General features: G+C 47.3%; 1 pseudogene; it reads right to left on the bottom strand.

Annotated features, from left to right (window-relative positions):
- Nucleotides 1-14,512: 14,512 nt before the first annotated feature.
- Nucleotides 14,513-16,013, bottom strand: LOC109767757 (uncharacterized; annotated as a pseudogene).
- Between the last annotated feature and the right edge of the window lie 1,927 nt (nucleotides 16,014-17,940).

Below are 17,940 nucleotides of genomic sequence, written 5' to 3'. Positions count from 1 at the left end.
TGCTCGCGGCCGCGTTCGCAACGTGCAGGTGTGCATAGGGCGATGGGCCCAGACCCCTGCGCGCATAGGTTTAGACCGGCGTGCTGACCTCTCTGTTGAGCCTAGGTGGGGCTGCGACGTGTTGATCTTACGAGGCCGGGCATGACCCAGAAAAGTGTGTCCGGCCAATTGGGATCGAGCGTGTTGGGTTATGTGGTGCACCCCTGCAGGGAAGTTTATCTATTCGAATAGCCGTGTCCCTCGGTAAAAGGATGACCCGGAGTTGTACCTCGAGCTTATGACAACTAGAACTGGATACTGAATAAAATACACCCTTCCAAGTGCCAGATACAACCCGGTGATCGCTCTCTAACAGGGCGACGAGGAGGGGATTACCGGGTAGGATTATGCTATGCGATGCTACTTGGAGGATTTCAATCTACTCTCTTCTTTATGCTGCAAGATGGAGATGACCAGAAGCGTAGTCTTCGACAGGACTAGCTATCCCCCTTTTAATTCTGGCATTCTGCAGTTCAGTCCACTGATATGCCCCTTTACACATATACCCATGCATATGTAGTGTAGCTCCTTGCTTGCGAGTACTTTGGATGAGTACTCACGGTTGCTTCTCTCCCTCTTTTCCCCCTTTCCTTTCTATCTGGTTGTCGCAACCAGATGTTGGAGTCCAGGAGCCAGACGCCACCGTCGACGACGACTCCCACGGCACTGGAGGTGCCTACTACTACGTGCAGGCCGCTGACGACGACCAGGAGTAGTTAGGAGGTCCCAGGCAGGAGGCCTTGCCTTTTCGATCGTTGCTACCTTTGTGCTAGCCTTCTTAAGGCAAACTTGTTTAACTTATGTCTGTACTCAGATATTGTTGCTTCCGCTGACTCGTCTATGATCGAGCACTTGTATTCGAGCCCTCGAGGCCCCTGGCTTGTATTATGATGCTTGTATGACTTATTTATGTTTTAGAGTTGTGTTGTGATATCTTCCCGTGAGTCCCTGATCTTGGTCGTACACATTTGCGTGCATGATTAGTGTACGGTCAAATCGGGGGCGTCACAGGTTGCTACCTGCCTTATGGCTTTATTTATAAAGTCGGGCGTATGCCTTTTCTCTAAAAAACGATGGTGTTTTCCTTTACTTGCATGAAGAATTTACCCTCAAGAAAAGTAACCAAGCAATCATTTAAATAGTGCTCCTCCATGGTGGAAAATCTTCCAAATTTGAATGTTTATAATTCAGAAATTTAGATGCACAAAACTCACCTTGGTTTCCTTGCACTTCTTCACAAGTTTTATAGCGAGCCAATGCAGACCATGCTCAAAATTGACTTGATACTACTGTAGATCAACCAAAACGAAGGTAGGGAATAAAGATACCATCTATTCTTGACTAACAATTCAAAGAAATTAACAAAATTGCGGGCAAAAGAATTAAAATTAAACACTCCAAAAAACAATCAGATGATGGACGAACTGCACATGCCGCCGTTGCCGCTTGTCTGCTACTGGCAGATGCGCCGTACGCGGGTGCACGCCGTGACGCTGCTGAGTGCTTACTGCTGTACTGCGAAGCAGCGAAGGGCGTGGGCTAGTTAAGGAGATCGATAGGCCAGATGCAGGGATCTGCGATGGCCGACAGATGAGATAATACGGCGGCGGCCGTAGCTTTCGATGGCCGATGCGGGAATGCGATGTGCCCAGATTCTGTCTCCTCGACTTCGATCAATCAGCTAGCCTAGCGTTAAGCCTCAAGGATAAGGCCCGGTATATGCGCAAAAAAAAAAAAGGATAAGACCCGGTAGCACTGTAGTAGCAACGTAGCAGCCCAACATAGGCCCAACTGGCGCTGAATCGTCCATCTCTTCCGTTTATACTGCCCTGTACGTACAACTAGACCACCATACACTTTATAAATGCATATAGAAGCTTATATACTGAAATTTTTCTGCAAAAAATATTGGGTATGCATTGCATACCCTTGCATTAGCCTAGCTCCGCCCCTGCCGGCGGTGATCCAAAGGTTTGCCTCCTCGACGATGGTGTTGAGTAAAGTTGGCGGAGGTGAGCTCTTATGCCGGAACACTCTTGCGTTTCTCTCATTCCAAATGACCCACGACACAAGCATGGTGATCGAGGCCTTCACTTTTCGGTTGGTGGTGCCCACGGCGCTCATGCTCGCCTACCATGCCTTGACTGAGTCGAACGATCTCCACGCAGACGTGTCCATGTCGTGTATGAGAGATTTCTGAATAACCAAATTCCACAGCCTCAGCGTGAAGCGGCGCCTGAAGAATAGATGGGTTTCATATTCTTGCACACCCCCACACAAAGGGCAAGGGCCACAATTTGGCCAACCTCGCTTGGCCAGTCTGTCGGCGATCCAAATTTGATCTTGCAACGCGAGCCAAGCAAAGAATTTGACCTTAGGTGGGGCCCAAGGCTTTCAAACCATTTGGTCCAAGGGGAAGAGGACCAAACCCAAAAACTGTGCCCTATAAGCAAAGGCCGCAGAGTAATGCCCAGAGTCCGAGTGTTTCCATATTATGTCATCCTCAACAGGCTCATCAAGATGCACCTCATGCAGAAGCATCCAAAGAGTGAAGAATTGAGTTACATGTTCGGTGGAAGCAACCGAGGCGGCCTGATTTTGAGGATCCACGCGTTTTCCTTGAGGGCCTCATGTACCTTCCAATGTTTCCGCGATGAAGACTCATAAATGAGAGGAGCAATGTGTTGGGAAACGTAGTAATTTCAAAAAAATCCTACACACACGCAAGATCATGGTGATGCATAGCAACGAGAGGGGAGAGTGTGTCCACGTACCCTCGTAGACCGAAAGCGGAAGCGTTAGCACAACACGGTTGATGTAGTCGTACGTCTTCACGATCCGACCGATCAAGTATCGAACGCACGACACCTTCGAGTTCAGCACACGTTCAACTCGTTGACGTCCCTCGAACTCCGATCCGGCCGAGCTTTGAGGGAGAGTTCCGTCAGCATGACGGCATGGTGACGATGATGATGTTCTACCGACGCAGGGCTTCGCCTAAGCACCGCTACGATATTATCGAGGTAGATTATGGTGGAGGGGGGCACCGCACACGGCTAAGAGATCCAAGGGATCAATTGTTGTGTCTCCAAGGGGTGCCTCCCTCCCTGTATATTAAGGAGTGGAGGAGGGGGAGGGGGCCGGCCACCCTAGGCGCGCCCCATGAGGAGTCCTACTCCCACCGAGAGTAGGACTCCCCCCTTCCATGTGGGAGTAGGAGAGGAGAGGGAAGGAGAGAGGGGGCAAAGGAAAGGGGGGGCGCCGCCCCCCTCCTTGTCCAATTCGGACTGGGGGGAGGGGCGCGCGGCTGCCCCTTGGCCGCCCCTCCTCTTCTCCACTAGGGCCCAATAGGCCCATTAGTCTCCCCGGGGGGTTCCGGTAACCCCCCCGGTAGTCCGGTATATGCCCGATACTCCCTGAAACCATTCCGGTGTCCGAACATAGTCGTCCAATATATCAATCTTTATGTCTCAACCATTTCGAGACTCCTCGTCATGTCTGTGATCACATCCGGGACTCCAAACTACCTTCGGTACATCAAAACACATAAACTCGTCATATAACCGTCATCGAACTTTAAGCGTGCGGACCCTACGGGTTCGAGAACTATGTAGACATGACCGAGACACGTCTCCGGTCAATAACCAATAGCGGAACCTGGATGCTCATATTGGCTCCCACATATTCTACGAAGATCTTTATCGGTCAAACCGCATAACAACATACGTTGTTCCCTTTGTCATCGGTATGTTACTTGCCCGAGATTCGATCGTCGGTATCTCAATACCTAGTTCAATCTCGTTACCGGCAAGTCTCTTTACTCGTTCCATAATACATCATCCCGCAACTAACTCATTAGTTGCAATGCTTACAAGGCTTAAGTGATGTGCATTACCGAGTGGGCCCAGAGATACCTCTCCGACAATCGGAGTGACAAATCCTAATCTCGAAATACGCCAACCCAACAAGTACCTTCAGAGACACCTGTAGAGCACCTTTATAATCACTCAGTTACGTTGTGACGTTTGGTAGCACACAAAGTGTTCCTCCGGTAAATGGGAGTTGCATAATCTCATAGTCATAGGAACATGTATAAGTCATGAAGAAAGCAATAGCAACATACTAAACGATCAAGTGATAAGCTAACGGAATGGGTCAAGTCAATCACATCATTCTCCTAATGATGTGATCCCGTTAATCAAATGACAAATCTTTGTCTATGGCTAGGAAACATAACCCTCTTTGATCAACGAGCTAGTCAAGTAGAGGCATACTAGTGACACTCTGTTTTTCTATGTATTCACACATGTATCATGTTTCCGATTAATACAATTCTAGCATGAATAATAAACATTTATCATGATATAAGGAGCTAAATAATAACTTTATTATTGCCTGTAGGGCATATTTCCTTCAGTCTCCCACTTGCACTAGAGTCAATAATCTAGATTACACAGTAATGATTCTAACACCCATGGAGCCTTGGTGCTGATCATGTTTTGCTCGTGGAAGAGGCTTAGTCAACGGGTCTGCAACATTCAGATCCGTATGTATCTTGCAAATTTCTATGTCTCCCACCTGGACTTGATCCCGAATGGAGTTGAAGCGTCTCTTGATGTGCTTGGTTCTCTTGTGAAATCTGGATTCCTTTGTCAAAGCAATTGCACCAGTATTGTCACAAAAGATTTTCATTGGACCCGATGCACTAGGTATGACACCTAGATCGGATATGAACTCCTTCATCCAGACTCCTTCATTTGCTGCTTCCGAAGCAGCTATGTACTCCGCTTCACATGTAGATCCCGCTACGACGCTTTGTTTAGAACTGCACCAACTGACAGCTCCACCATTCAATAAAAACACGTATCCGGTTTGCGATTTAGAATCGTCCGGATCAGTGTCAAAGCTTGCATCGACGTAACCATTTACGACGAGCTCTTTGTCACCTCCATAAACGAGAAACATATCCTTAGTCCTTTTCAGGTATTTCAGGATGTTTTTGACCGCCGTCCAGTGATCCACTCCTGGATTACTTTGGTACCTCCCTGCTAAACTAATAGCAAGGCACACATCAGGTCTGGTACACAGCATTGCATACATGATAGAGCCTATGGCTGAAGCATAGGGAACATCTTTCATTTTCTCTCTATCTTCTGCAGTGGTCGAGCATTGAGTCTTACTCAACTTCACACCTTGTAACACAGGCAAGAACCCTTTCTTTGCTTCATCCATTTTGAACTTCTTCAAAACTTTGTCAAGGTATGTGCTTTGTGAAACTCCAATTAAGCGTCTCGATCTATCTCTATAGATCTTGATGCCCAATATGTAAGCAGCTTCACCGAGGTCCTTCATTGAAAAACTCTTATTCAAATATCCTTTTATGTTATCCAGAAATTCTATATCATTTCCAATCAACAATATGTCATCCACATATAATATCAGAAATGCTACAGAGCTCCCACTCACTTTCTTGTAAATACAGGCTTCTCCAAAAGTCTGTATAAAACCATATGCTTTGATCACACTATCAAAACGTTTATTCCAACTCCGAGAGGCTTGCACCAGTCCATAAATGGATCGCTGGAGCTTGCACACTTTGTTAGCTCCCTTTGGATCGACAAAACCTTCCGGTTGCATCATATACAACTCTTCTTCCAGAAATCCATTCAGGAATGCAGTTTTGACATCCATTTGCCAAATTTCATAATCATAAAATGCGGCAATTGCTAACATGATTCGGACAGACTTAAGCATCGCTACGGGTGAGAAGGTCTCATCGTAGTCAATCCCTTGAACTTGTCGAAAACCTTTTGCAACAAGTCGAGCTTTATAGATAGTAACATTACCGTCAGCGTCAGTCTTCTTCTTGAAGATCCATTTATTCTCGATGGCCTTCCGATCATCGGGCAAGTCAACCAAAGTCCATACTTTGTTCTCATACATGGATCCCATCTCAGATTTCATGGCCTCAAGCCATTTTGCGGAATCTGGGCTCACCATCGCTTCTTCATAGTTCGTAGGTTCGTCATGGTCTAGTAACATAACCTCCAGGACAGGATTACCGTACCACTCTGGTGCGGATCTTACTCTGGTTGACCTACGAAGTTCAGTAACAACTTGATCTGAAGTTTCATGATCATCATCATTAACTTCCTCACTAATTGGTGTAGACGTCAGAGGAACTGGTTTTTGTGATGAACTATTTTCCAATAAGGGAGCAGGTACTGTTACCTCATCAAGTTCTACTTTCCTCCCACTCACTTCTTTCGAGAGAAACTCCTTCTCTAGAAAGGATCCATTCTTAGCAACGAATGTCTTGCCTTCAGATCTGTGATAGAAGGTGTACCCAACAGTTTCCTTTGGGTATCCTATGAAGACACATTTTTCCGATTTGGGCTCGAGCTTATCAGGTTGAAGCTTTTTCACATAAGCATCACAGCCCCAAATTTTATGAAACGACAACTTTGGTTTCTTGCCAAACCACAGTTCATAAGGCGTCGTCTCAACGGATTTTGATGGTGCCCTATTTAACGTGAATGCGGCCGTCTCTAAAGCATAACCCCAAAATGATAGCGGTAAATCAGTAAGAGACATCATAGATCGCACCATATCTAGTAAAGTACGATTACGACATTCGGGCACACCATTACGCTGTGGTGTTCCGGGTGGCGTGAGTTGCGAAACTATTCCGCATTGTTTCAAATGTAGACCAAACTCGTAACTCAAATATTCTCCTCCACGATCAGATCGTAGAAAGTTTATTTTCTTGTTACGATGATTTTCATCTTCACTCTGAAATTCTTTGAACTTTTCAAATGTTTTAGACTTATGTTTCATTAAGTAGATATACCCATATCTGCTTAAATCATCTGTTAAGGTGAGAAAATAACGATACCCGCCGCGAGCCTCAACATTCATTGGACCACATACATCAGTATGTATGATCTCCAACAAATCAGTTGCTCGCTCCATAGTTCCGGAGAACGGCGTTTTAGTCATCTTGCCCATGAGGCATGGTTCGCAAGTACCAAGTGATTCATAATCAAGTGATTCCAAAAGTCCATCAGTATGGAGTTTCTTCATGCGCTTTACACCAATATGACCCAAACGGCAGTGCCACAAATAAGTTGCACTATCATTATCAACTCTGCATCTTTTGGCTTCAACATTATGAATATGTGTATCACTACTATCGAGATTCATCAAAAATAGACCACTCTTCAAGGGTGCATGACCATAAAAGATATTACTCATATAAATAGAACAACCATTATTCTCAGATTTAAATGAATAACCGTCTCGCATCAAACAAGATCCAGATATAATGTTCATGCTCAACGCTGGCACCAAATAACAATTATTTAGGTCTAAAACTAATCCCGAAGGTAGATGTAGAGGTAGCGTGCCGACGGTGATCACATCTACTTTGGAACCATTTCCCACGCGCATTGTCACCTCGTCCTTAGCCAGTGTTCGCTTAATCCGTAGTCCCTGTTTTGAGTTGGAAATATTAGCAACAGAACCAGTATCAAATACCCAGGTGCTACTGCGAGCTCTGGTAAGGTACACATCAATAACATGTATATCACATATACCTTTGTTCACCTTGCCATCCTTCTTATCCGCCAAATACTTGGGGCAGTTCCGCTTCCAGTGACCAGTCTGCTTGCAGTAGAAGCACTCAGTCTCAGGCTTAGGTCCAGACTTGGGTTTCTTCTCTTGAGCAGCAACTTGTTTGCTGTTCTTCTTGAAGTTCCCCTTCTTCTTCCCTTTGCCCTTTTTCTTGATACTGATGGTCTTATTGACCATCAACACATGATGCTCCTTCTTGATTTCTACCTCCGCGGCCTTTAGCATTGCGAAGAGCTCGGGAATCGTCTTATCCATCCCTTGCATGTTATAGTTCATCACGAAGCTCTTGTAGCTTGGTGGCAGTGATTGAAGAATTCTGTCAATGACGCTATCATCCGGAAGATTAACTCCTAGTTGAATCAAGTGATTGTTATACCCAGACATTCTGAGTATATGCTCACTGACAGAACTATTCTCCTCCATCTTGCAGCTGTAGAACTTATTGGAGACTTCATATCTCTCAATCCGGGCATTTGCTTGAAATATTAACTTCAACTCCTGGAACATCTCATATGCTCCATGATGTTCAAAACGTCGTTGAAGTCCCGGTTCTAAGCCTTAAAGCATGGCACACTGAACTATCGAGTAGTCATCAGCTTTGCTCTGCCATACGTTCATAACATCTGGTGTTGCTCCTGCAGCAGGTTTGGCACCTAGCGGTGCTTCCAGGACGTAATTCTTCTGTGCAGCAATGAGGATAATCTCAAGTTACGGACCCAGTTCGTGTAATTGCTACCATCATCTTTCAACTTTGCTTTCTCAAGGAACGCATTAAAATTCAACGGAACAACAGCACGAGCCATCTATCTACAACAAACATAGACATGCAAAATACTATCACGTACTAAGTTCATGATAAATGTAAGTTCAATTAATCATATTACTTAAGAACTCCCACTTAGATAGACATCCCTCTAATCATCTAAGTGATCACGTGATCTAAATCAACTAAACCATAACCGATCATCACGTGAAATGGAGTAGTTTTCAATGGTGAACATCACTATGTTGATCATATCTACTATATGATTCACGCTCGACCTTTCGGTCTCAGTGTTCCGAGGCCATATCTGCATATGCTAGGCTCGTCAAGTTTAACCTGAGTATTCTGCGTGTGCAAAACTGGCTTGCACCCGTTGTAGATGGACGTAGAGCTTATCACACCCAATCATCACGTGGTGTCTGGGCACGACGAACTTTGGCAACGGTGCATACTCAGGGAGAACACTATCTTGAAATTTAGCGAGAGATCATCTTATAATGCTACCGTCAATCAAAGCAAAATAAGATGCATAAAAGATAAACATCACATGCAATCAATATAAGTGATATGATATGGCCATCATCATCTTGTGCTTGTGATCTCTATCTCCGAAGAACCGTCATGATCACCATCATCACCGGCGTGACACCTTGATCTCCATCGTAGCATCGTTGTCGTCTCGCCAACTATTGCTTCTACGACTATCGCTACCGCTTAGTGATAAAGTAAAGTAATTACAGGGCGATTGCATTGCATACAATAAAGCGACAACCATATGGCTCCTGCCAGTTGCCGATAACATGATTACAAAACATGATCATCTCATACAATAAAATATAGCATCATGCCTTGACCATATCACATCACAACATGCCCTGCAAAAACAAGTTAGACGTCCTCTACTTTGTTGTTGCAAGTTTTACGTGGCTGCTACGGGCTGAGCAAGAACCGTTCTTACCTACGCATCAAAACCACAACGATAGTTCGTCAAGTTAGTGCTGTTTTAACCTTCTCAAGGACCGGGCGTAGCCACACTCGGTTCAACTAAAGTTGGAGAAACTGACACCCGCTAGTCACCTGTGTGCAAAGCACGGCGGTAAAACCAGTCTTGCGTAAGCGTACGCGTAATGTCGGTCCGGGATGCTTCATCCAACAATACCGCCGAACCAAAGTGTGACATGCTGGTAAGCAGTATGAATTGTATCGCGCACAACTCACTTGTGTTCTACTCGTGCATATAACATCAACGCATAAAACCTGGCTCGGATGCCACTGTTGGGGAACGTAGTAATTTCAAAAAAATCCCTACGCACACGCAAGATCATGGTGATGCATAGCAACGAGAGGGGAGAGTGTGTCCACGTACCCTCGTAGACCGAAAGCGGAAGCGCTAGCACAACGCGGTTGATGTAGTCGCACGTCTTCACGATCCGACCGATCAAGTACCGAACGCACGGCACCTCCGAGTTCAGCACACGTTCAACTCGATGACGTCCCTCGAACTCCGATCCAGCCGAGCTTTGAGGGAGAGTTCCGTCAGCATGATGGCGTGGTGACGATGATGATGTTCTACCGACGCAGGGCTTCGCCTAAGCACCGCTACGATATTATCGAGGTGGATTATGGTGGAGGGGGCACCGCACACGGCTAAGAGATCCAAGGGATCAATTGTTGTGTCTCCAAGGGGTGCCTCCCTCCCCGTATATAAAGGAGTGGAGGAGGGGGAGGGGGCCGGCCACCCTAGGCGCGCCCCATGAGGAGTCCTACTCCCACCGGGAGTAGGACTCCCCCCTTCCATGTGGGAGTAGGAGAGGAGAGGGAAGGAGAGAGGGGGCAAAGGAAAGGGGGGGCGCCGCCCCCCTCCTTGTCCAATTCGGACAAGGGGGGAGGGGGCGTGCGGCTACCCCTTGGCCGCCCTTCCTCTTCTCCACTAGGGCCCAATAGGCCCATTAGTCTCCCCGGGGGGTTCCGGTAACCCCCCGGTACTCCGGTATATGCCCGATACTCCCCGAAACCATTCCGGTGTCCGAACATAGTCGTCCAATATATCAATCTTTATGTCTCGACCATTTCGAGACTCCTCGTCATGTCCGTGAGCACATCCGGGACTCCGAACTACCTTCGGTACATCAAAACACATAAACTCATAATATAACCGTCATCAACTTTAAGCGTGCGGACCCTACGGGTTCGAGAACTATGTAGACATGACCGAGACACGTCTCCGGTCAATAACCAATAGCGGAACCTGGATGCTCATATTGGCTCCCACATATTCTACGAAGATCTTTATCGGTCAAATCGCATAACAACATACGTTGTTCCCTTTGTCATCGGTATGTTACTTGCCCGAGATTCGATCGTCGGTATCTCAATACCTAGTTCAATCTCATTACCGGCAAGTCTCTTTACTCGTTCCGTAATACATCATCCCGCAACTAACTCATTAGTTGCAATGCTTGCAAGGCTTAAGTGATGTGCATTACCGAGTGGGCCCAGAGATACCTCTTCGACAATCGGAGTGACAAATCCTAATCTCGAAATACGCCAACCCAACAAGTACCTTCGGAGACACCTGTAGAGCACCTTTATAATCACCCAGTTACGTTGTGACGTTTGGTAGCACACAAAGTGTTCCTCCAGTAAACGGGAGTTGCATAATCTCATAGTCATAGGAACATGTATAAGTCATGAAGAAAGCAATAGCTACATACTAAATGATCAAGTGCTAAGCTAACGGAATGGGTCAAGTCAATCACATCATTCTCCTAATGATCTGATCCCGTTAATCAAATGACAACTCTTTGTCTATGGCTAGGAAACATAACCATCTTTGATCAACGAGCTAGTCAAGTAGAGGCATACTAGTGACACTCTGTTTGTCTATGTATTCACACATGTATCATATTTCCGATTAATATAGTTCTAGCATGAATAATAAACATTTATCATGATATAAGGAAATAAATAATAACTTTATTATTGCCTCTAGGGCATATTTCCTTCACAATGTCCTTGGGCTTGCACCCAAGAAGCCAAGGGGATTCCCAGAAGGGTGTCCTCGCCCCATTCCCGACCTTGATTGTGGTGCAAGTGTAGAAGAAGTTGAGATCTTCCTTATAACACGGGTTACCTCTCCCAACCCATAATTTTGTTGGCTCCTTCCATTCATACCAAGGCCACCGCAGTCTCAAAGCCCGCGCAAACTTATTGGTGTTCAGGACCCCAAGCCCACCATAAGCAAGCGGCCGACCGTCAATGTCCCAGTTGACCTTGCATTTTGCCCCGGTTGTCTTATCTGACCCGGACCACAGGAAGGCCCTCTCAAGCTTGTCGATGCTTTGAAGGATGGTAGACTGTATGACAAGCGGTGTGATGAAGTAGATCACTTGGGAAGCAAGCACCGACTTGACAAGAGCCGCGGGCCCAATGGTGGTGATGTTCTGGCCCTCATATGTTGTCAATCTACTTGCCACCTTGTCCACAAGGAATTGCAGGTCAACGAGCTTTAGCTTCCACACAGAGAGTGGTAGGCCCAAATATCACAACAGGAAGGAGGCCCTAACAGCCAGCAACCCTTGGGTGATGCGCCCCAAGTCAAGGTTACCGCACCGAATCGAAACCATCGAGCTCTTATGGAAGTTGGTGCACAGACCGGTGACATCCCCAAAGCCTCTCAGAATAGTCGCAAGGTTGTCCACATCACTTTTGATCGGAGCTACAAACACAGCTGCATCATCTGCATAAAGGGAGGTACACACCATGACTCCTCTCCCTCGGAGCTTATGAAGCAGCCCCTTTCTTGTTGCTACGTCAAGGATTCATTGTAGAGGGTCAATAGCTATGACGAACAAGAGTGGAGAGACGGGGTCCCCTGGCCGTAGCCCCTGGCCGTGCTTGATGGGAGCACTAGGTACCCCATTCAAGAGGATCCTCAAAGATGAGGAACATAGGAGAGCCGCAATCCACTCTCGAATTTTTTTGGGAAACCTCGCCTCCGAAGGAGGTCAAGCAAATACTCCCATTTGACAGAGTCAAAGGCCTTGCGAATGTCCAAGTTGAATAGGAGAGAGGTGGTCTTGCTCTTGTGAGGCATCGCGCGAGGTTTCAAACATACATGAAGTTGTCGTGGATGCTCCGTGTTTTGATGAAAGCACTTTGAGTGTTGGAGACGAGGGCAGACATGTGCGGTCCGAGCCTGATGGAAAGCACTTTCGCAATGATCTTAGCGATTCCATGAATGAGACTGATAGGCCTATAGTCTACGATGCTCTCCGCCCCATCCTTCTTGGGAAGCAGGACAATATTCGCAGAGTTGAGCCAGTGAAGATTTGTTGTGTGGAGGGAGTCAAAGCATTGAATCACCCTCATGAGGTCGTGCTTAATGATGCCCCAACACATCTTGAAGAAGAGGCCGGTGAAGCCATCCGGCCCAGGCGCCTTGTCGCCAGGCATGCTATTTATCGCCTCGATGACCTCCTCCTCGGAGAAGGGAGAGTCAAGCTCGTGTAGGTCATGCGAATCCAGGTTGAGTTGTGAAGTCCTTTGTGCTCGCGCTTCCCCTTTTCATTATATGCGAGAAATGCTCGTGAATTATTTTTTTCCTTGGTGTTGTGCTCGGTCACCCACCCTTGATCATTCATGATTCGGTGAATGTGGTTTTTCTCCTTCACGCATTAACCCGACGGTGAAAGAACTTGGTGTTGGCATCACCTTCTTTGATGTTTGTGATTCTGGCACATTGCTTCTTGCGTTCTTTCTCGAGCACGGCCAGGCTTATGACCCTTCTCTTGAGCCTAGCCTGAAGGTCAAGCTCCTCGGGGGAGAGCAGCCTTCCCTCCTAAGCAATGTCGAGGCGGAGGATCACCAAGAGGGCGGCATGGAGATGAACCTTAGCTTTAGAGAACCCCTACTCCATTGAGGCGCGTTGCTGTTTTCTTTAGCTTGTGGAAAAGGATAATGTGTGGCTCGGTGTGCTCAACGGGCTCGACCCAGGCCTTTTCGATCACATCATTGAGGCCGGGCATAGAAGTCCAAAAGTTCTCGAATTTGAAAGTTTTAGGCCTCCTAGGACCCTTATCCTTGGCGAGCAGGAGCGGGCAATGGTTGGATAGGGACGAAGAAAGTGCATGGAGCACGTGGCCGTTGAAGGTGGTGTCCCACTCCGCATTGCAAAAGAAAGAGTCAAGCTTGCTCAGGGTTGGGTTTGCCCTCTTGTTGCTCCAGGTGAACCTCCTATTCTGGAGGTGGATTTCTTTAAGCTCACAACTACTGAGAGTTTCACGGAACCGGTTGATTCGACTGGTGTTAACATTCCTCTTGTTTTTATCCCTTGCCCGATAAATTTGGTTGAAGTCCTCGGAGGTGATCCAAGTGACTCCAATAGGCGGCTTCTGGCTAATGAGCTCTGCAAAGAACGCGTCCTTAATCGAGGGGTCGGGCCATAAACGGTTCTAATTTTAAATCTGATGCCCGAATCCCTGACACAACCATGGCTGAGAGGCAGTAAGTTGTAAAGGTGATGTTGGACATCTCCACCAAGATATCATCCCAGAGAAAAAGGATACCTCCCCTCGTGCCATTTGTCGGGCGTTGCGCAAAGCTGCGTAACCTATGCCCCCCTCCAAAAAAGCGGCCGTGAACTGGTCGATATTGTCAAGTTTTGTCTCCTAAAGACATACGACATGGCGGGAGGAGGAAGCAATGGTTGCGTAGATCCTGGACCGCCAACCGGGCAGTTAAGGCCCCTAACATTCCAGCTCAAGAATTAATTGGTTGAGCTAACATGATTTAACCACAAAGACCTTGGAGCATATGCACATAACATGAGCAGAGACAACCATAACAGTACTTGGCATAATGGTAGGAGCAGCAACATTGTGCTTGCACCCGGTTACAGTAGCAGACGCCCTAAGTTGCAGAAGCAACTCCACAGACTTGATACAAGGTGTGTAGCTAGCACGCACACAAACTTCTACTCTAGGGATACATTGGACCCAGTACGCAGACACCCCTGGACATGCATTTGGTTGTACTAACATTTGAAGAAGATCAGCCCCAGGTTTGAGCAACAGTTGCTTAGGTTGCAACCTGCTGTAGCTCGGCCTCCTGATCGGCCCTGTCCAGGTCCAGCGCACCACCCCTGCCATGCGCCAGCAGGGCCTCCTCCACAGCATGCACATTCGCGTCGTCGAGCTTGAAAAGCCCCCTCATGGTTGTGATCACCTTCGGTGACAGGTGCTCTTTGAAGCGCTCCGCGAAGGCATCGAGGGCCGCAGTAGTTACATCCTCACCATCCTTGATGATGCCGAGAGAGAGACATACCAGAATTTCTGCCGCTCTAGCCACCGGCGTGGCCCTGGGGCGACTTGCCGCCCGCGTGTTCTACAGCGAAAGAGCACCGCCAACCCTGGAGATAGTCACACCAGCCATGGTTTTCCTGCGTGCAGCAGGAGCTCGGGGTGGTGTTGGAGCAGGGGTGGGTGTGGGCAGGATGGCTTCCTGGCGATCTTCAAACAGGGGTGCAAGGCACTGGAGACCAACCGCACCAGTAGCAGCAGCAGCCCTACGAAGCCGCACTGGCGAGGGAGTGCAGTGCAGAGGCCCACATGACAGCAGGGGCGGTGTTGGGGAGGCCTCAAACCCCGGGGGGGCCTGGAAGGCGACGGAATAGGCAGCAGCAACATTGGGGACGAGCAGAGCTCGAGCAGCGCCTGGCTTGGCATGTCCGGCACGAGCGTAGCTGACCGGGCTTCATTCCTCGTGGACCTCGGAGACGGCGGGAGGACGGTAGTTGGCGACAGCGGAGGCAGGACTGGCGGCGTGAGGCTCTCCTGAGACCGACGCCGAGCAGCGCGTGGTGAGGGGTGCCACGCGATGCTGCACCCGCGTTCAGCATCCAGCGGCAAGGTCAGCAGGGGCTGCATCTCCAAGACACGGGCTGCGTCCGCACTGGAGGAGCCGGAGCCCAGTAGGACGGCAGGCTCGGGTGGTGCCAAGCCAGGCGCCTCTTGGTTAATCGTAAGCTAATATACTTCTGAGATATTTATCGCCGTTTTGCCAATTGTTGACCGTCTGAGATGTGAAGCCTGAGTGTGAACGATAATTTACAAATTTCACCAAATAAATGATGTAGTACTTGTCCTTGTCACATCATCTCAACCGCGGTCACCTAATTTGACCCCTATACGCCCGCGGACGTGTCCGGTCACACCTCATTTCTCCCGTTCAACAGCCACATCCCTCATATGTTCGACCCCAAATCCATACAAAACCATGCAAATGGAGTTTCTACGTACTTCAACATAGAACAAAGCAATCCGGCATAGATAACATAGTTCGACACTCCGATACAAAAGATGTCGTCCGAGTTCATCACTAACAGTACTAAAAATCAACTAGTTGTACTCGGCAGGAACCGCGTCGGGCGAGCGTGGGGCGCCGCGGAGCTGCTGCTGCTCACCTGGCCAGTCGTTGATGCCTTAGAAGAGGAGCTGCCGCCCCACTCCAGCAGCGACCGACGGAGGGCAATGCAAAGTCCTAGCTCCTTCTTCGATAGATCAGATTCATTGTCGGACATGACGGGCGGGGGAAGACGAAGTGGATTTCAGGGAAAAGTGGAGAGGTCGAGTGTACGTACTAAGTTTGACTAGGGTTTGCTCGTCGGTCATCATATATCTGTAGGGGCTGGAGTGGGGTTGTTGGGGGCCATAGCGGGCCAGGCCCACATGGCGGATGCGCCTGGGCGCCCTAATATCCGCCCCATATTTGGGTTGGATATGAGGGGTGCTCGTCAGCCCGGACGTTTGACCTGTTTGTGGTGCCCGACTGGGTCGAAATTTGGTGACCGGTTAGTGACCAGGCAGTCCTTTCGAACGTTTGAAGTTTGAGGCGGCTTTGGAGTGCCCAGCGGTAGATGCTCTCAGACCTCATTCAGTAAAAAGAAATCGCTTTTGACCTAGATTTAGAATTTGTTTTTTTACGTGTGGAGACATCTAGCCACTTCCGGATAACTCTATTTCAATTAACTAGATAAATACCTCGCGAGTTACTGCAGGAATCGGTTGAAAATTATTTTTTCATAAGATTTGGTTGTGTGGAATACAAATATTTAAATTAATAACACGTTAATCATAACTAAAGATATATATGACTTATTATATTTTATCATGTAAATTAGTAAAATGGTTGTTGAATATAAGTAGAATAATAGAATGAAAAATATTTTTCCTTGCATAGTTGCATGTAGTGATGGAGTTTTTCTCATGCATGGTTGCATATTGAGGTTAGCATTATCCCATTCCTAATTATAAGGTGATGAGGCATGCTTATATGTTGAGATAAATAAATTATTGTTCCACTATTTTAGATATATAAATTATATTTTATTTTATAAAGTTTATCACTAGTAAAGTAAACAAATATAAAGTATAGATGAGACTATTACTACATGTTCAAATCTATTTTGCTTTTATCTACTCGTGTTATAATAATTGGAGACATACGTCAATCTATCGAGATATCCAAATATATGTCGATCTATAAGGTTAAACAATCACATATGCATGTAGATGGCATTGTGATTTTTTAACAAGGTTGATCAACATGGTTACACCTACAAGACAACATAGCTACATCTTTATAGCATGATTGCACAACCAACGATAAGCCCGTTGAGGCCGTCATATAGCATGATTGCACAACCAACGATAAGCCCGTTGAGGCCGTCAAACCGACGCTTCAACCATTCGTCACGACTAAATTGATCACCCCTGCCAAGCATTACCACACGACGATGATAAGTCCGTTGAGGCCATCAAATCGACGCTTCGACCATCCGCCACAATCGGTTCGGTCACCCCTGCCAAGCATGGTTGCAAAACCGACGATAAGGTCGTTGAGGCCATCAAACTGACGCTTCAACAATCTACCATGATCGATCTGTCTGGTCACCCTGCCACAGAGGCCCATACCGTCTCGTGATCTTTGTTTAGCCTACTAGCTTGTCTCTAGTCTATTTGGCTATCCCATGATGCCTTTATATAATATGATGCACTGGTACAGCAAGGTGCTATACAAACGGTTTTTAACCCTTTTCCGCAAAGGCATTTGGAACCGTCGCCAAGTGAGTGTGGGCGATAGGGGGTCCTTCCCACATGACCCAGAAACCGTCGGGGATAGGCCCTCCTGGGACATAGGCTGGGGCAAAATGAGCTCGTGTGCGATCGGGCGAGGCATCGAAACCCAATCATTTCTGTTCGTATGTACATCCCACACGGTGAATCCCGTAAAAACATTTCCGTTCGTATGTATATCACACACAATCAATCCAAGGAATACGTTTCCGTTCTTATGTGCATCCCACACAGTCAATCCAAAGAAAACGTTTCCGTTCGTATGTACATCTCACACAGGTTTATTTATAGGCTCGTGTGTGATAGGTGTAACTATCACACACGCTCTGCCTTGGTTAACCGTTTGCTTTTCTCAACTACATCACACACGAT

The sequence above is a fragment of the Aegilops tauschii genome, chromosome 5 (assembly GCF_002575655.3).
Source record: "Aegilops tauschii subsp. strangulata cultivar AL8/78 chromosome 5, Aet v6.0, whole genome shotgun sequence".
Taxonomy (NCBI): Eukaryota; Viridiplantae; Streptophyta; class Magnoliopsida; order Poales; family Poaceae; genus Aegilops; species Aegilops tauschii.
This window is presented reverse-complemented; position numbering and strand designations above follow the sequence as displayed.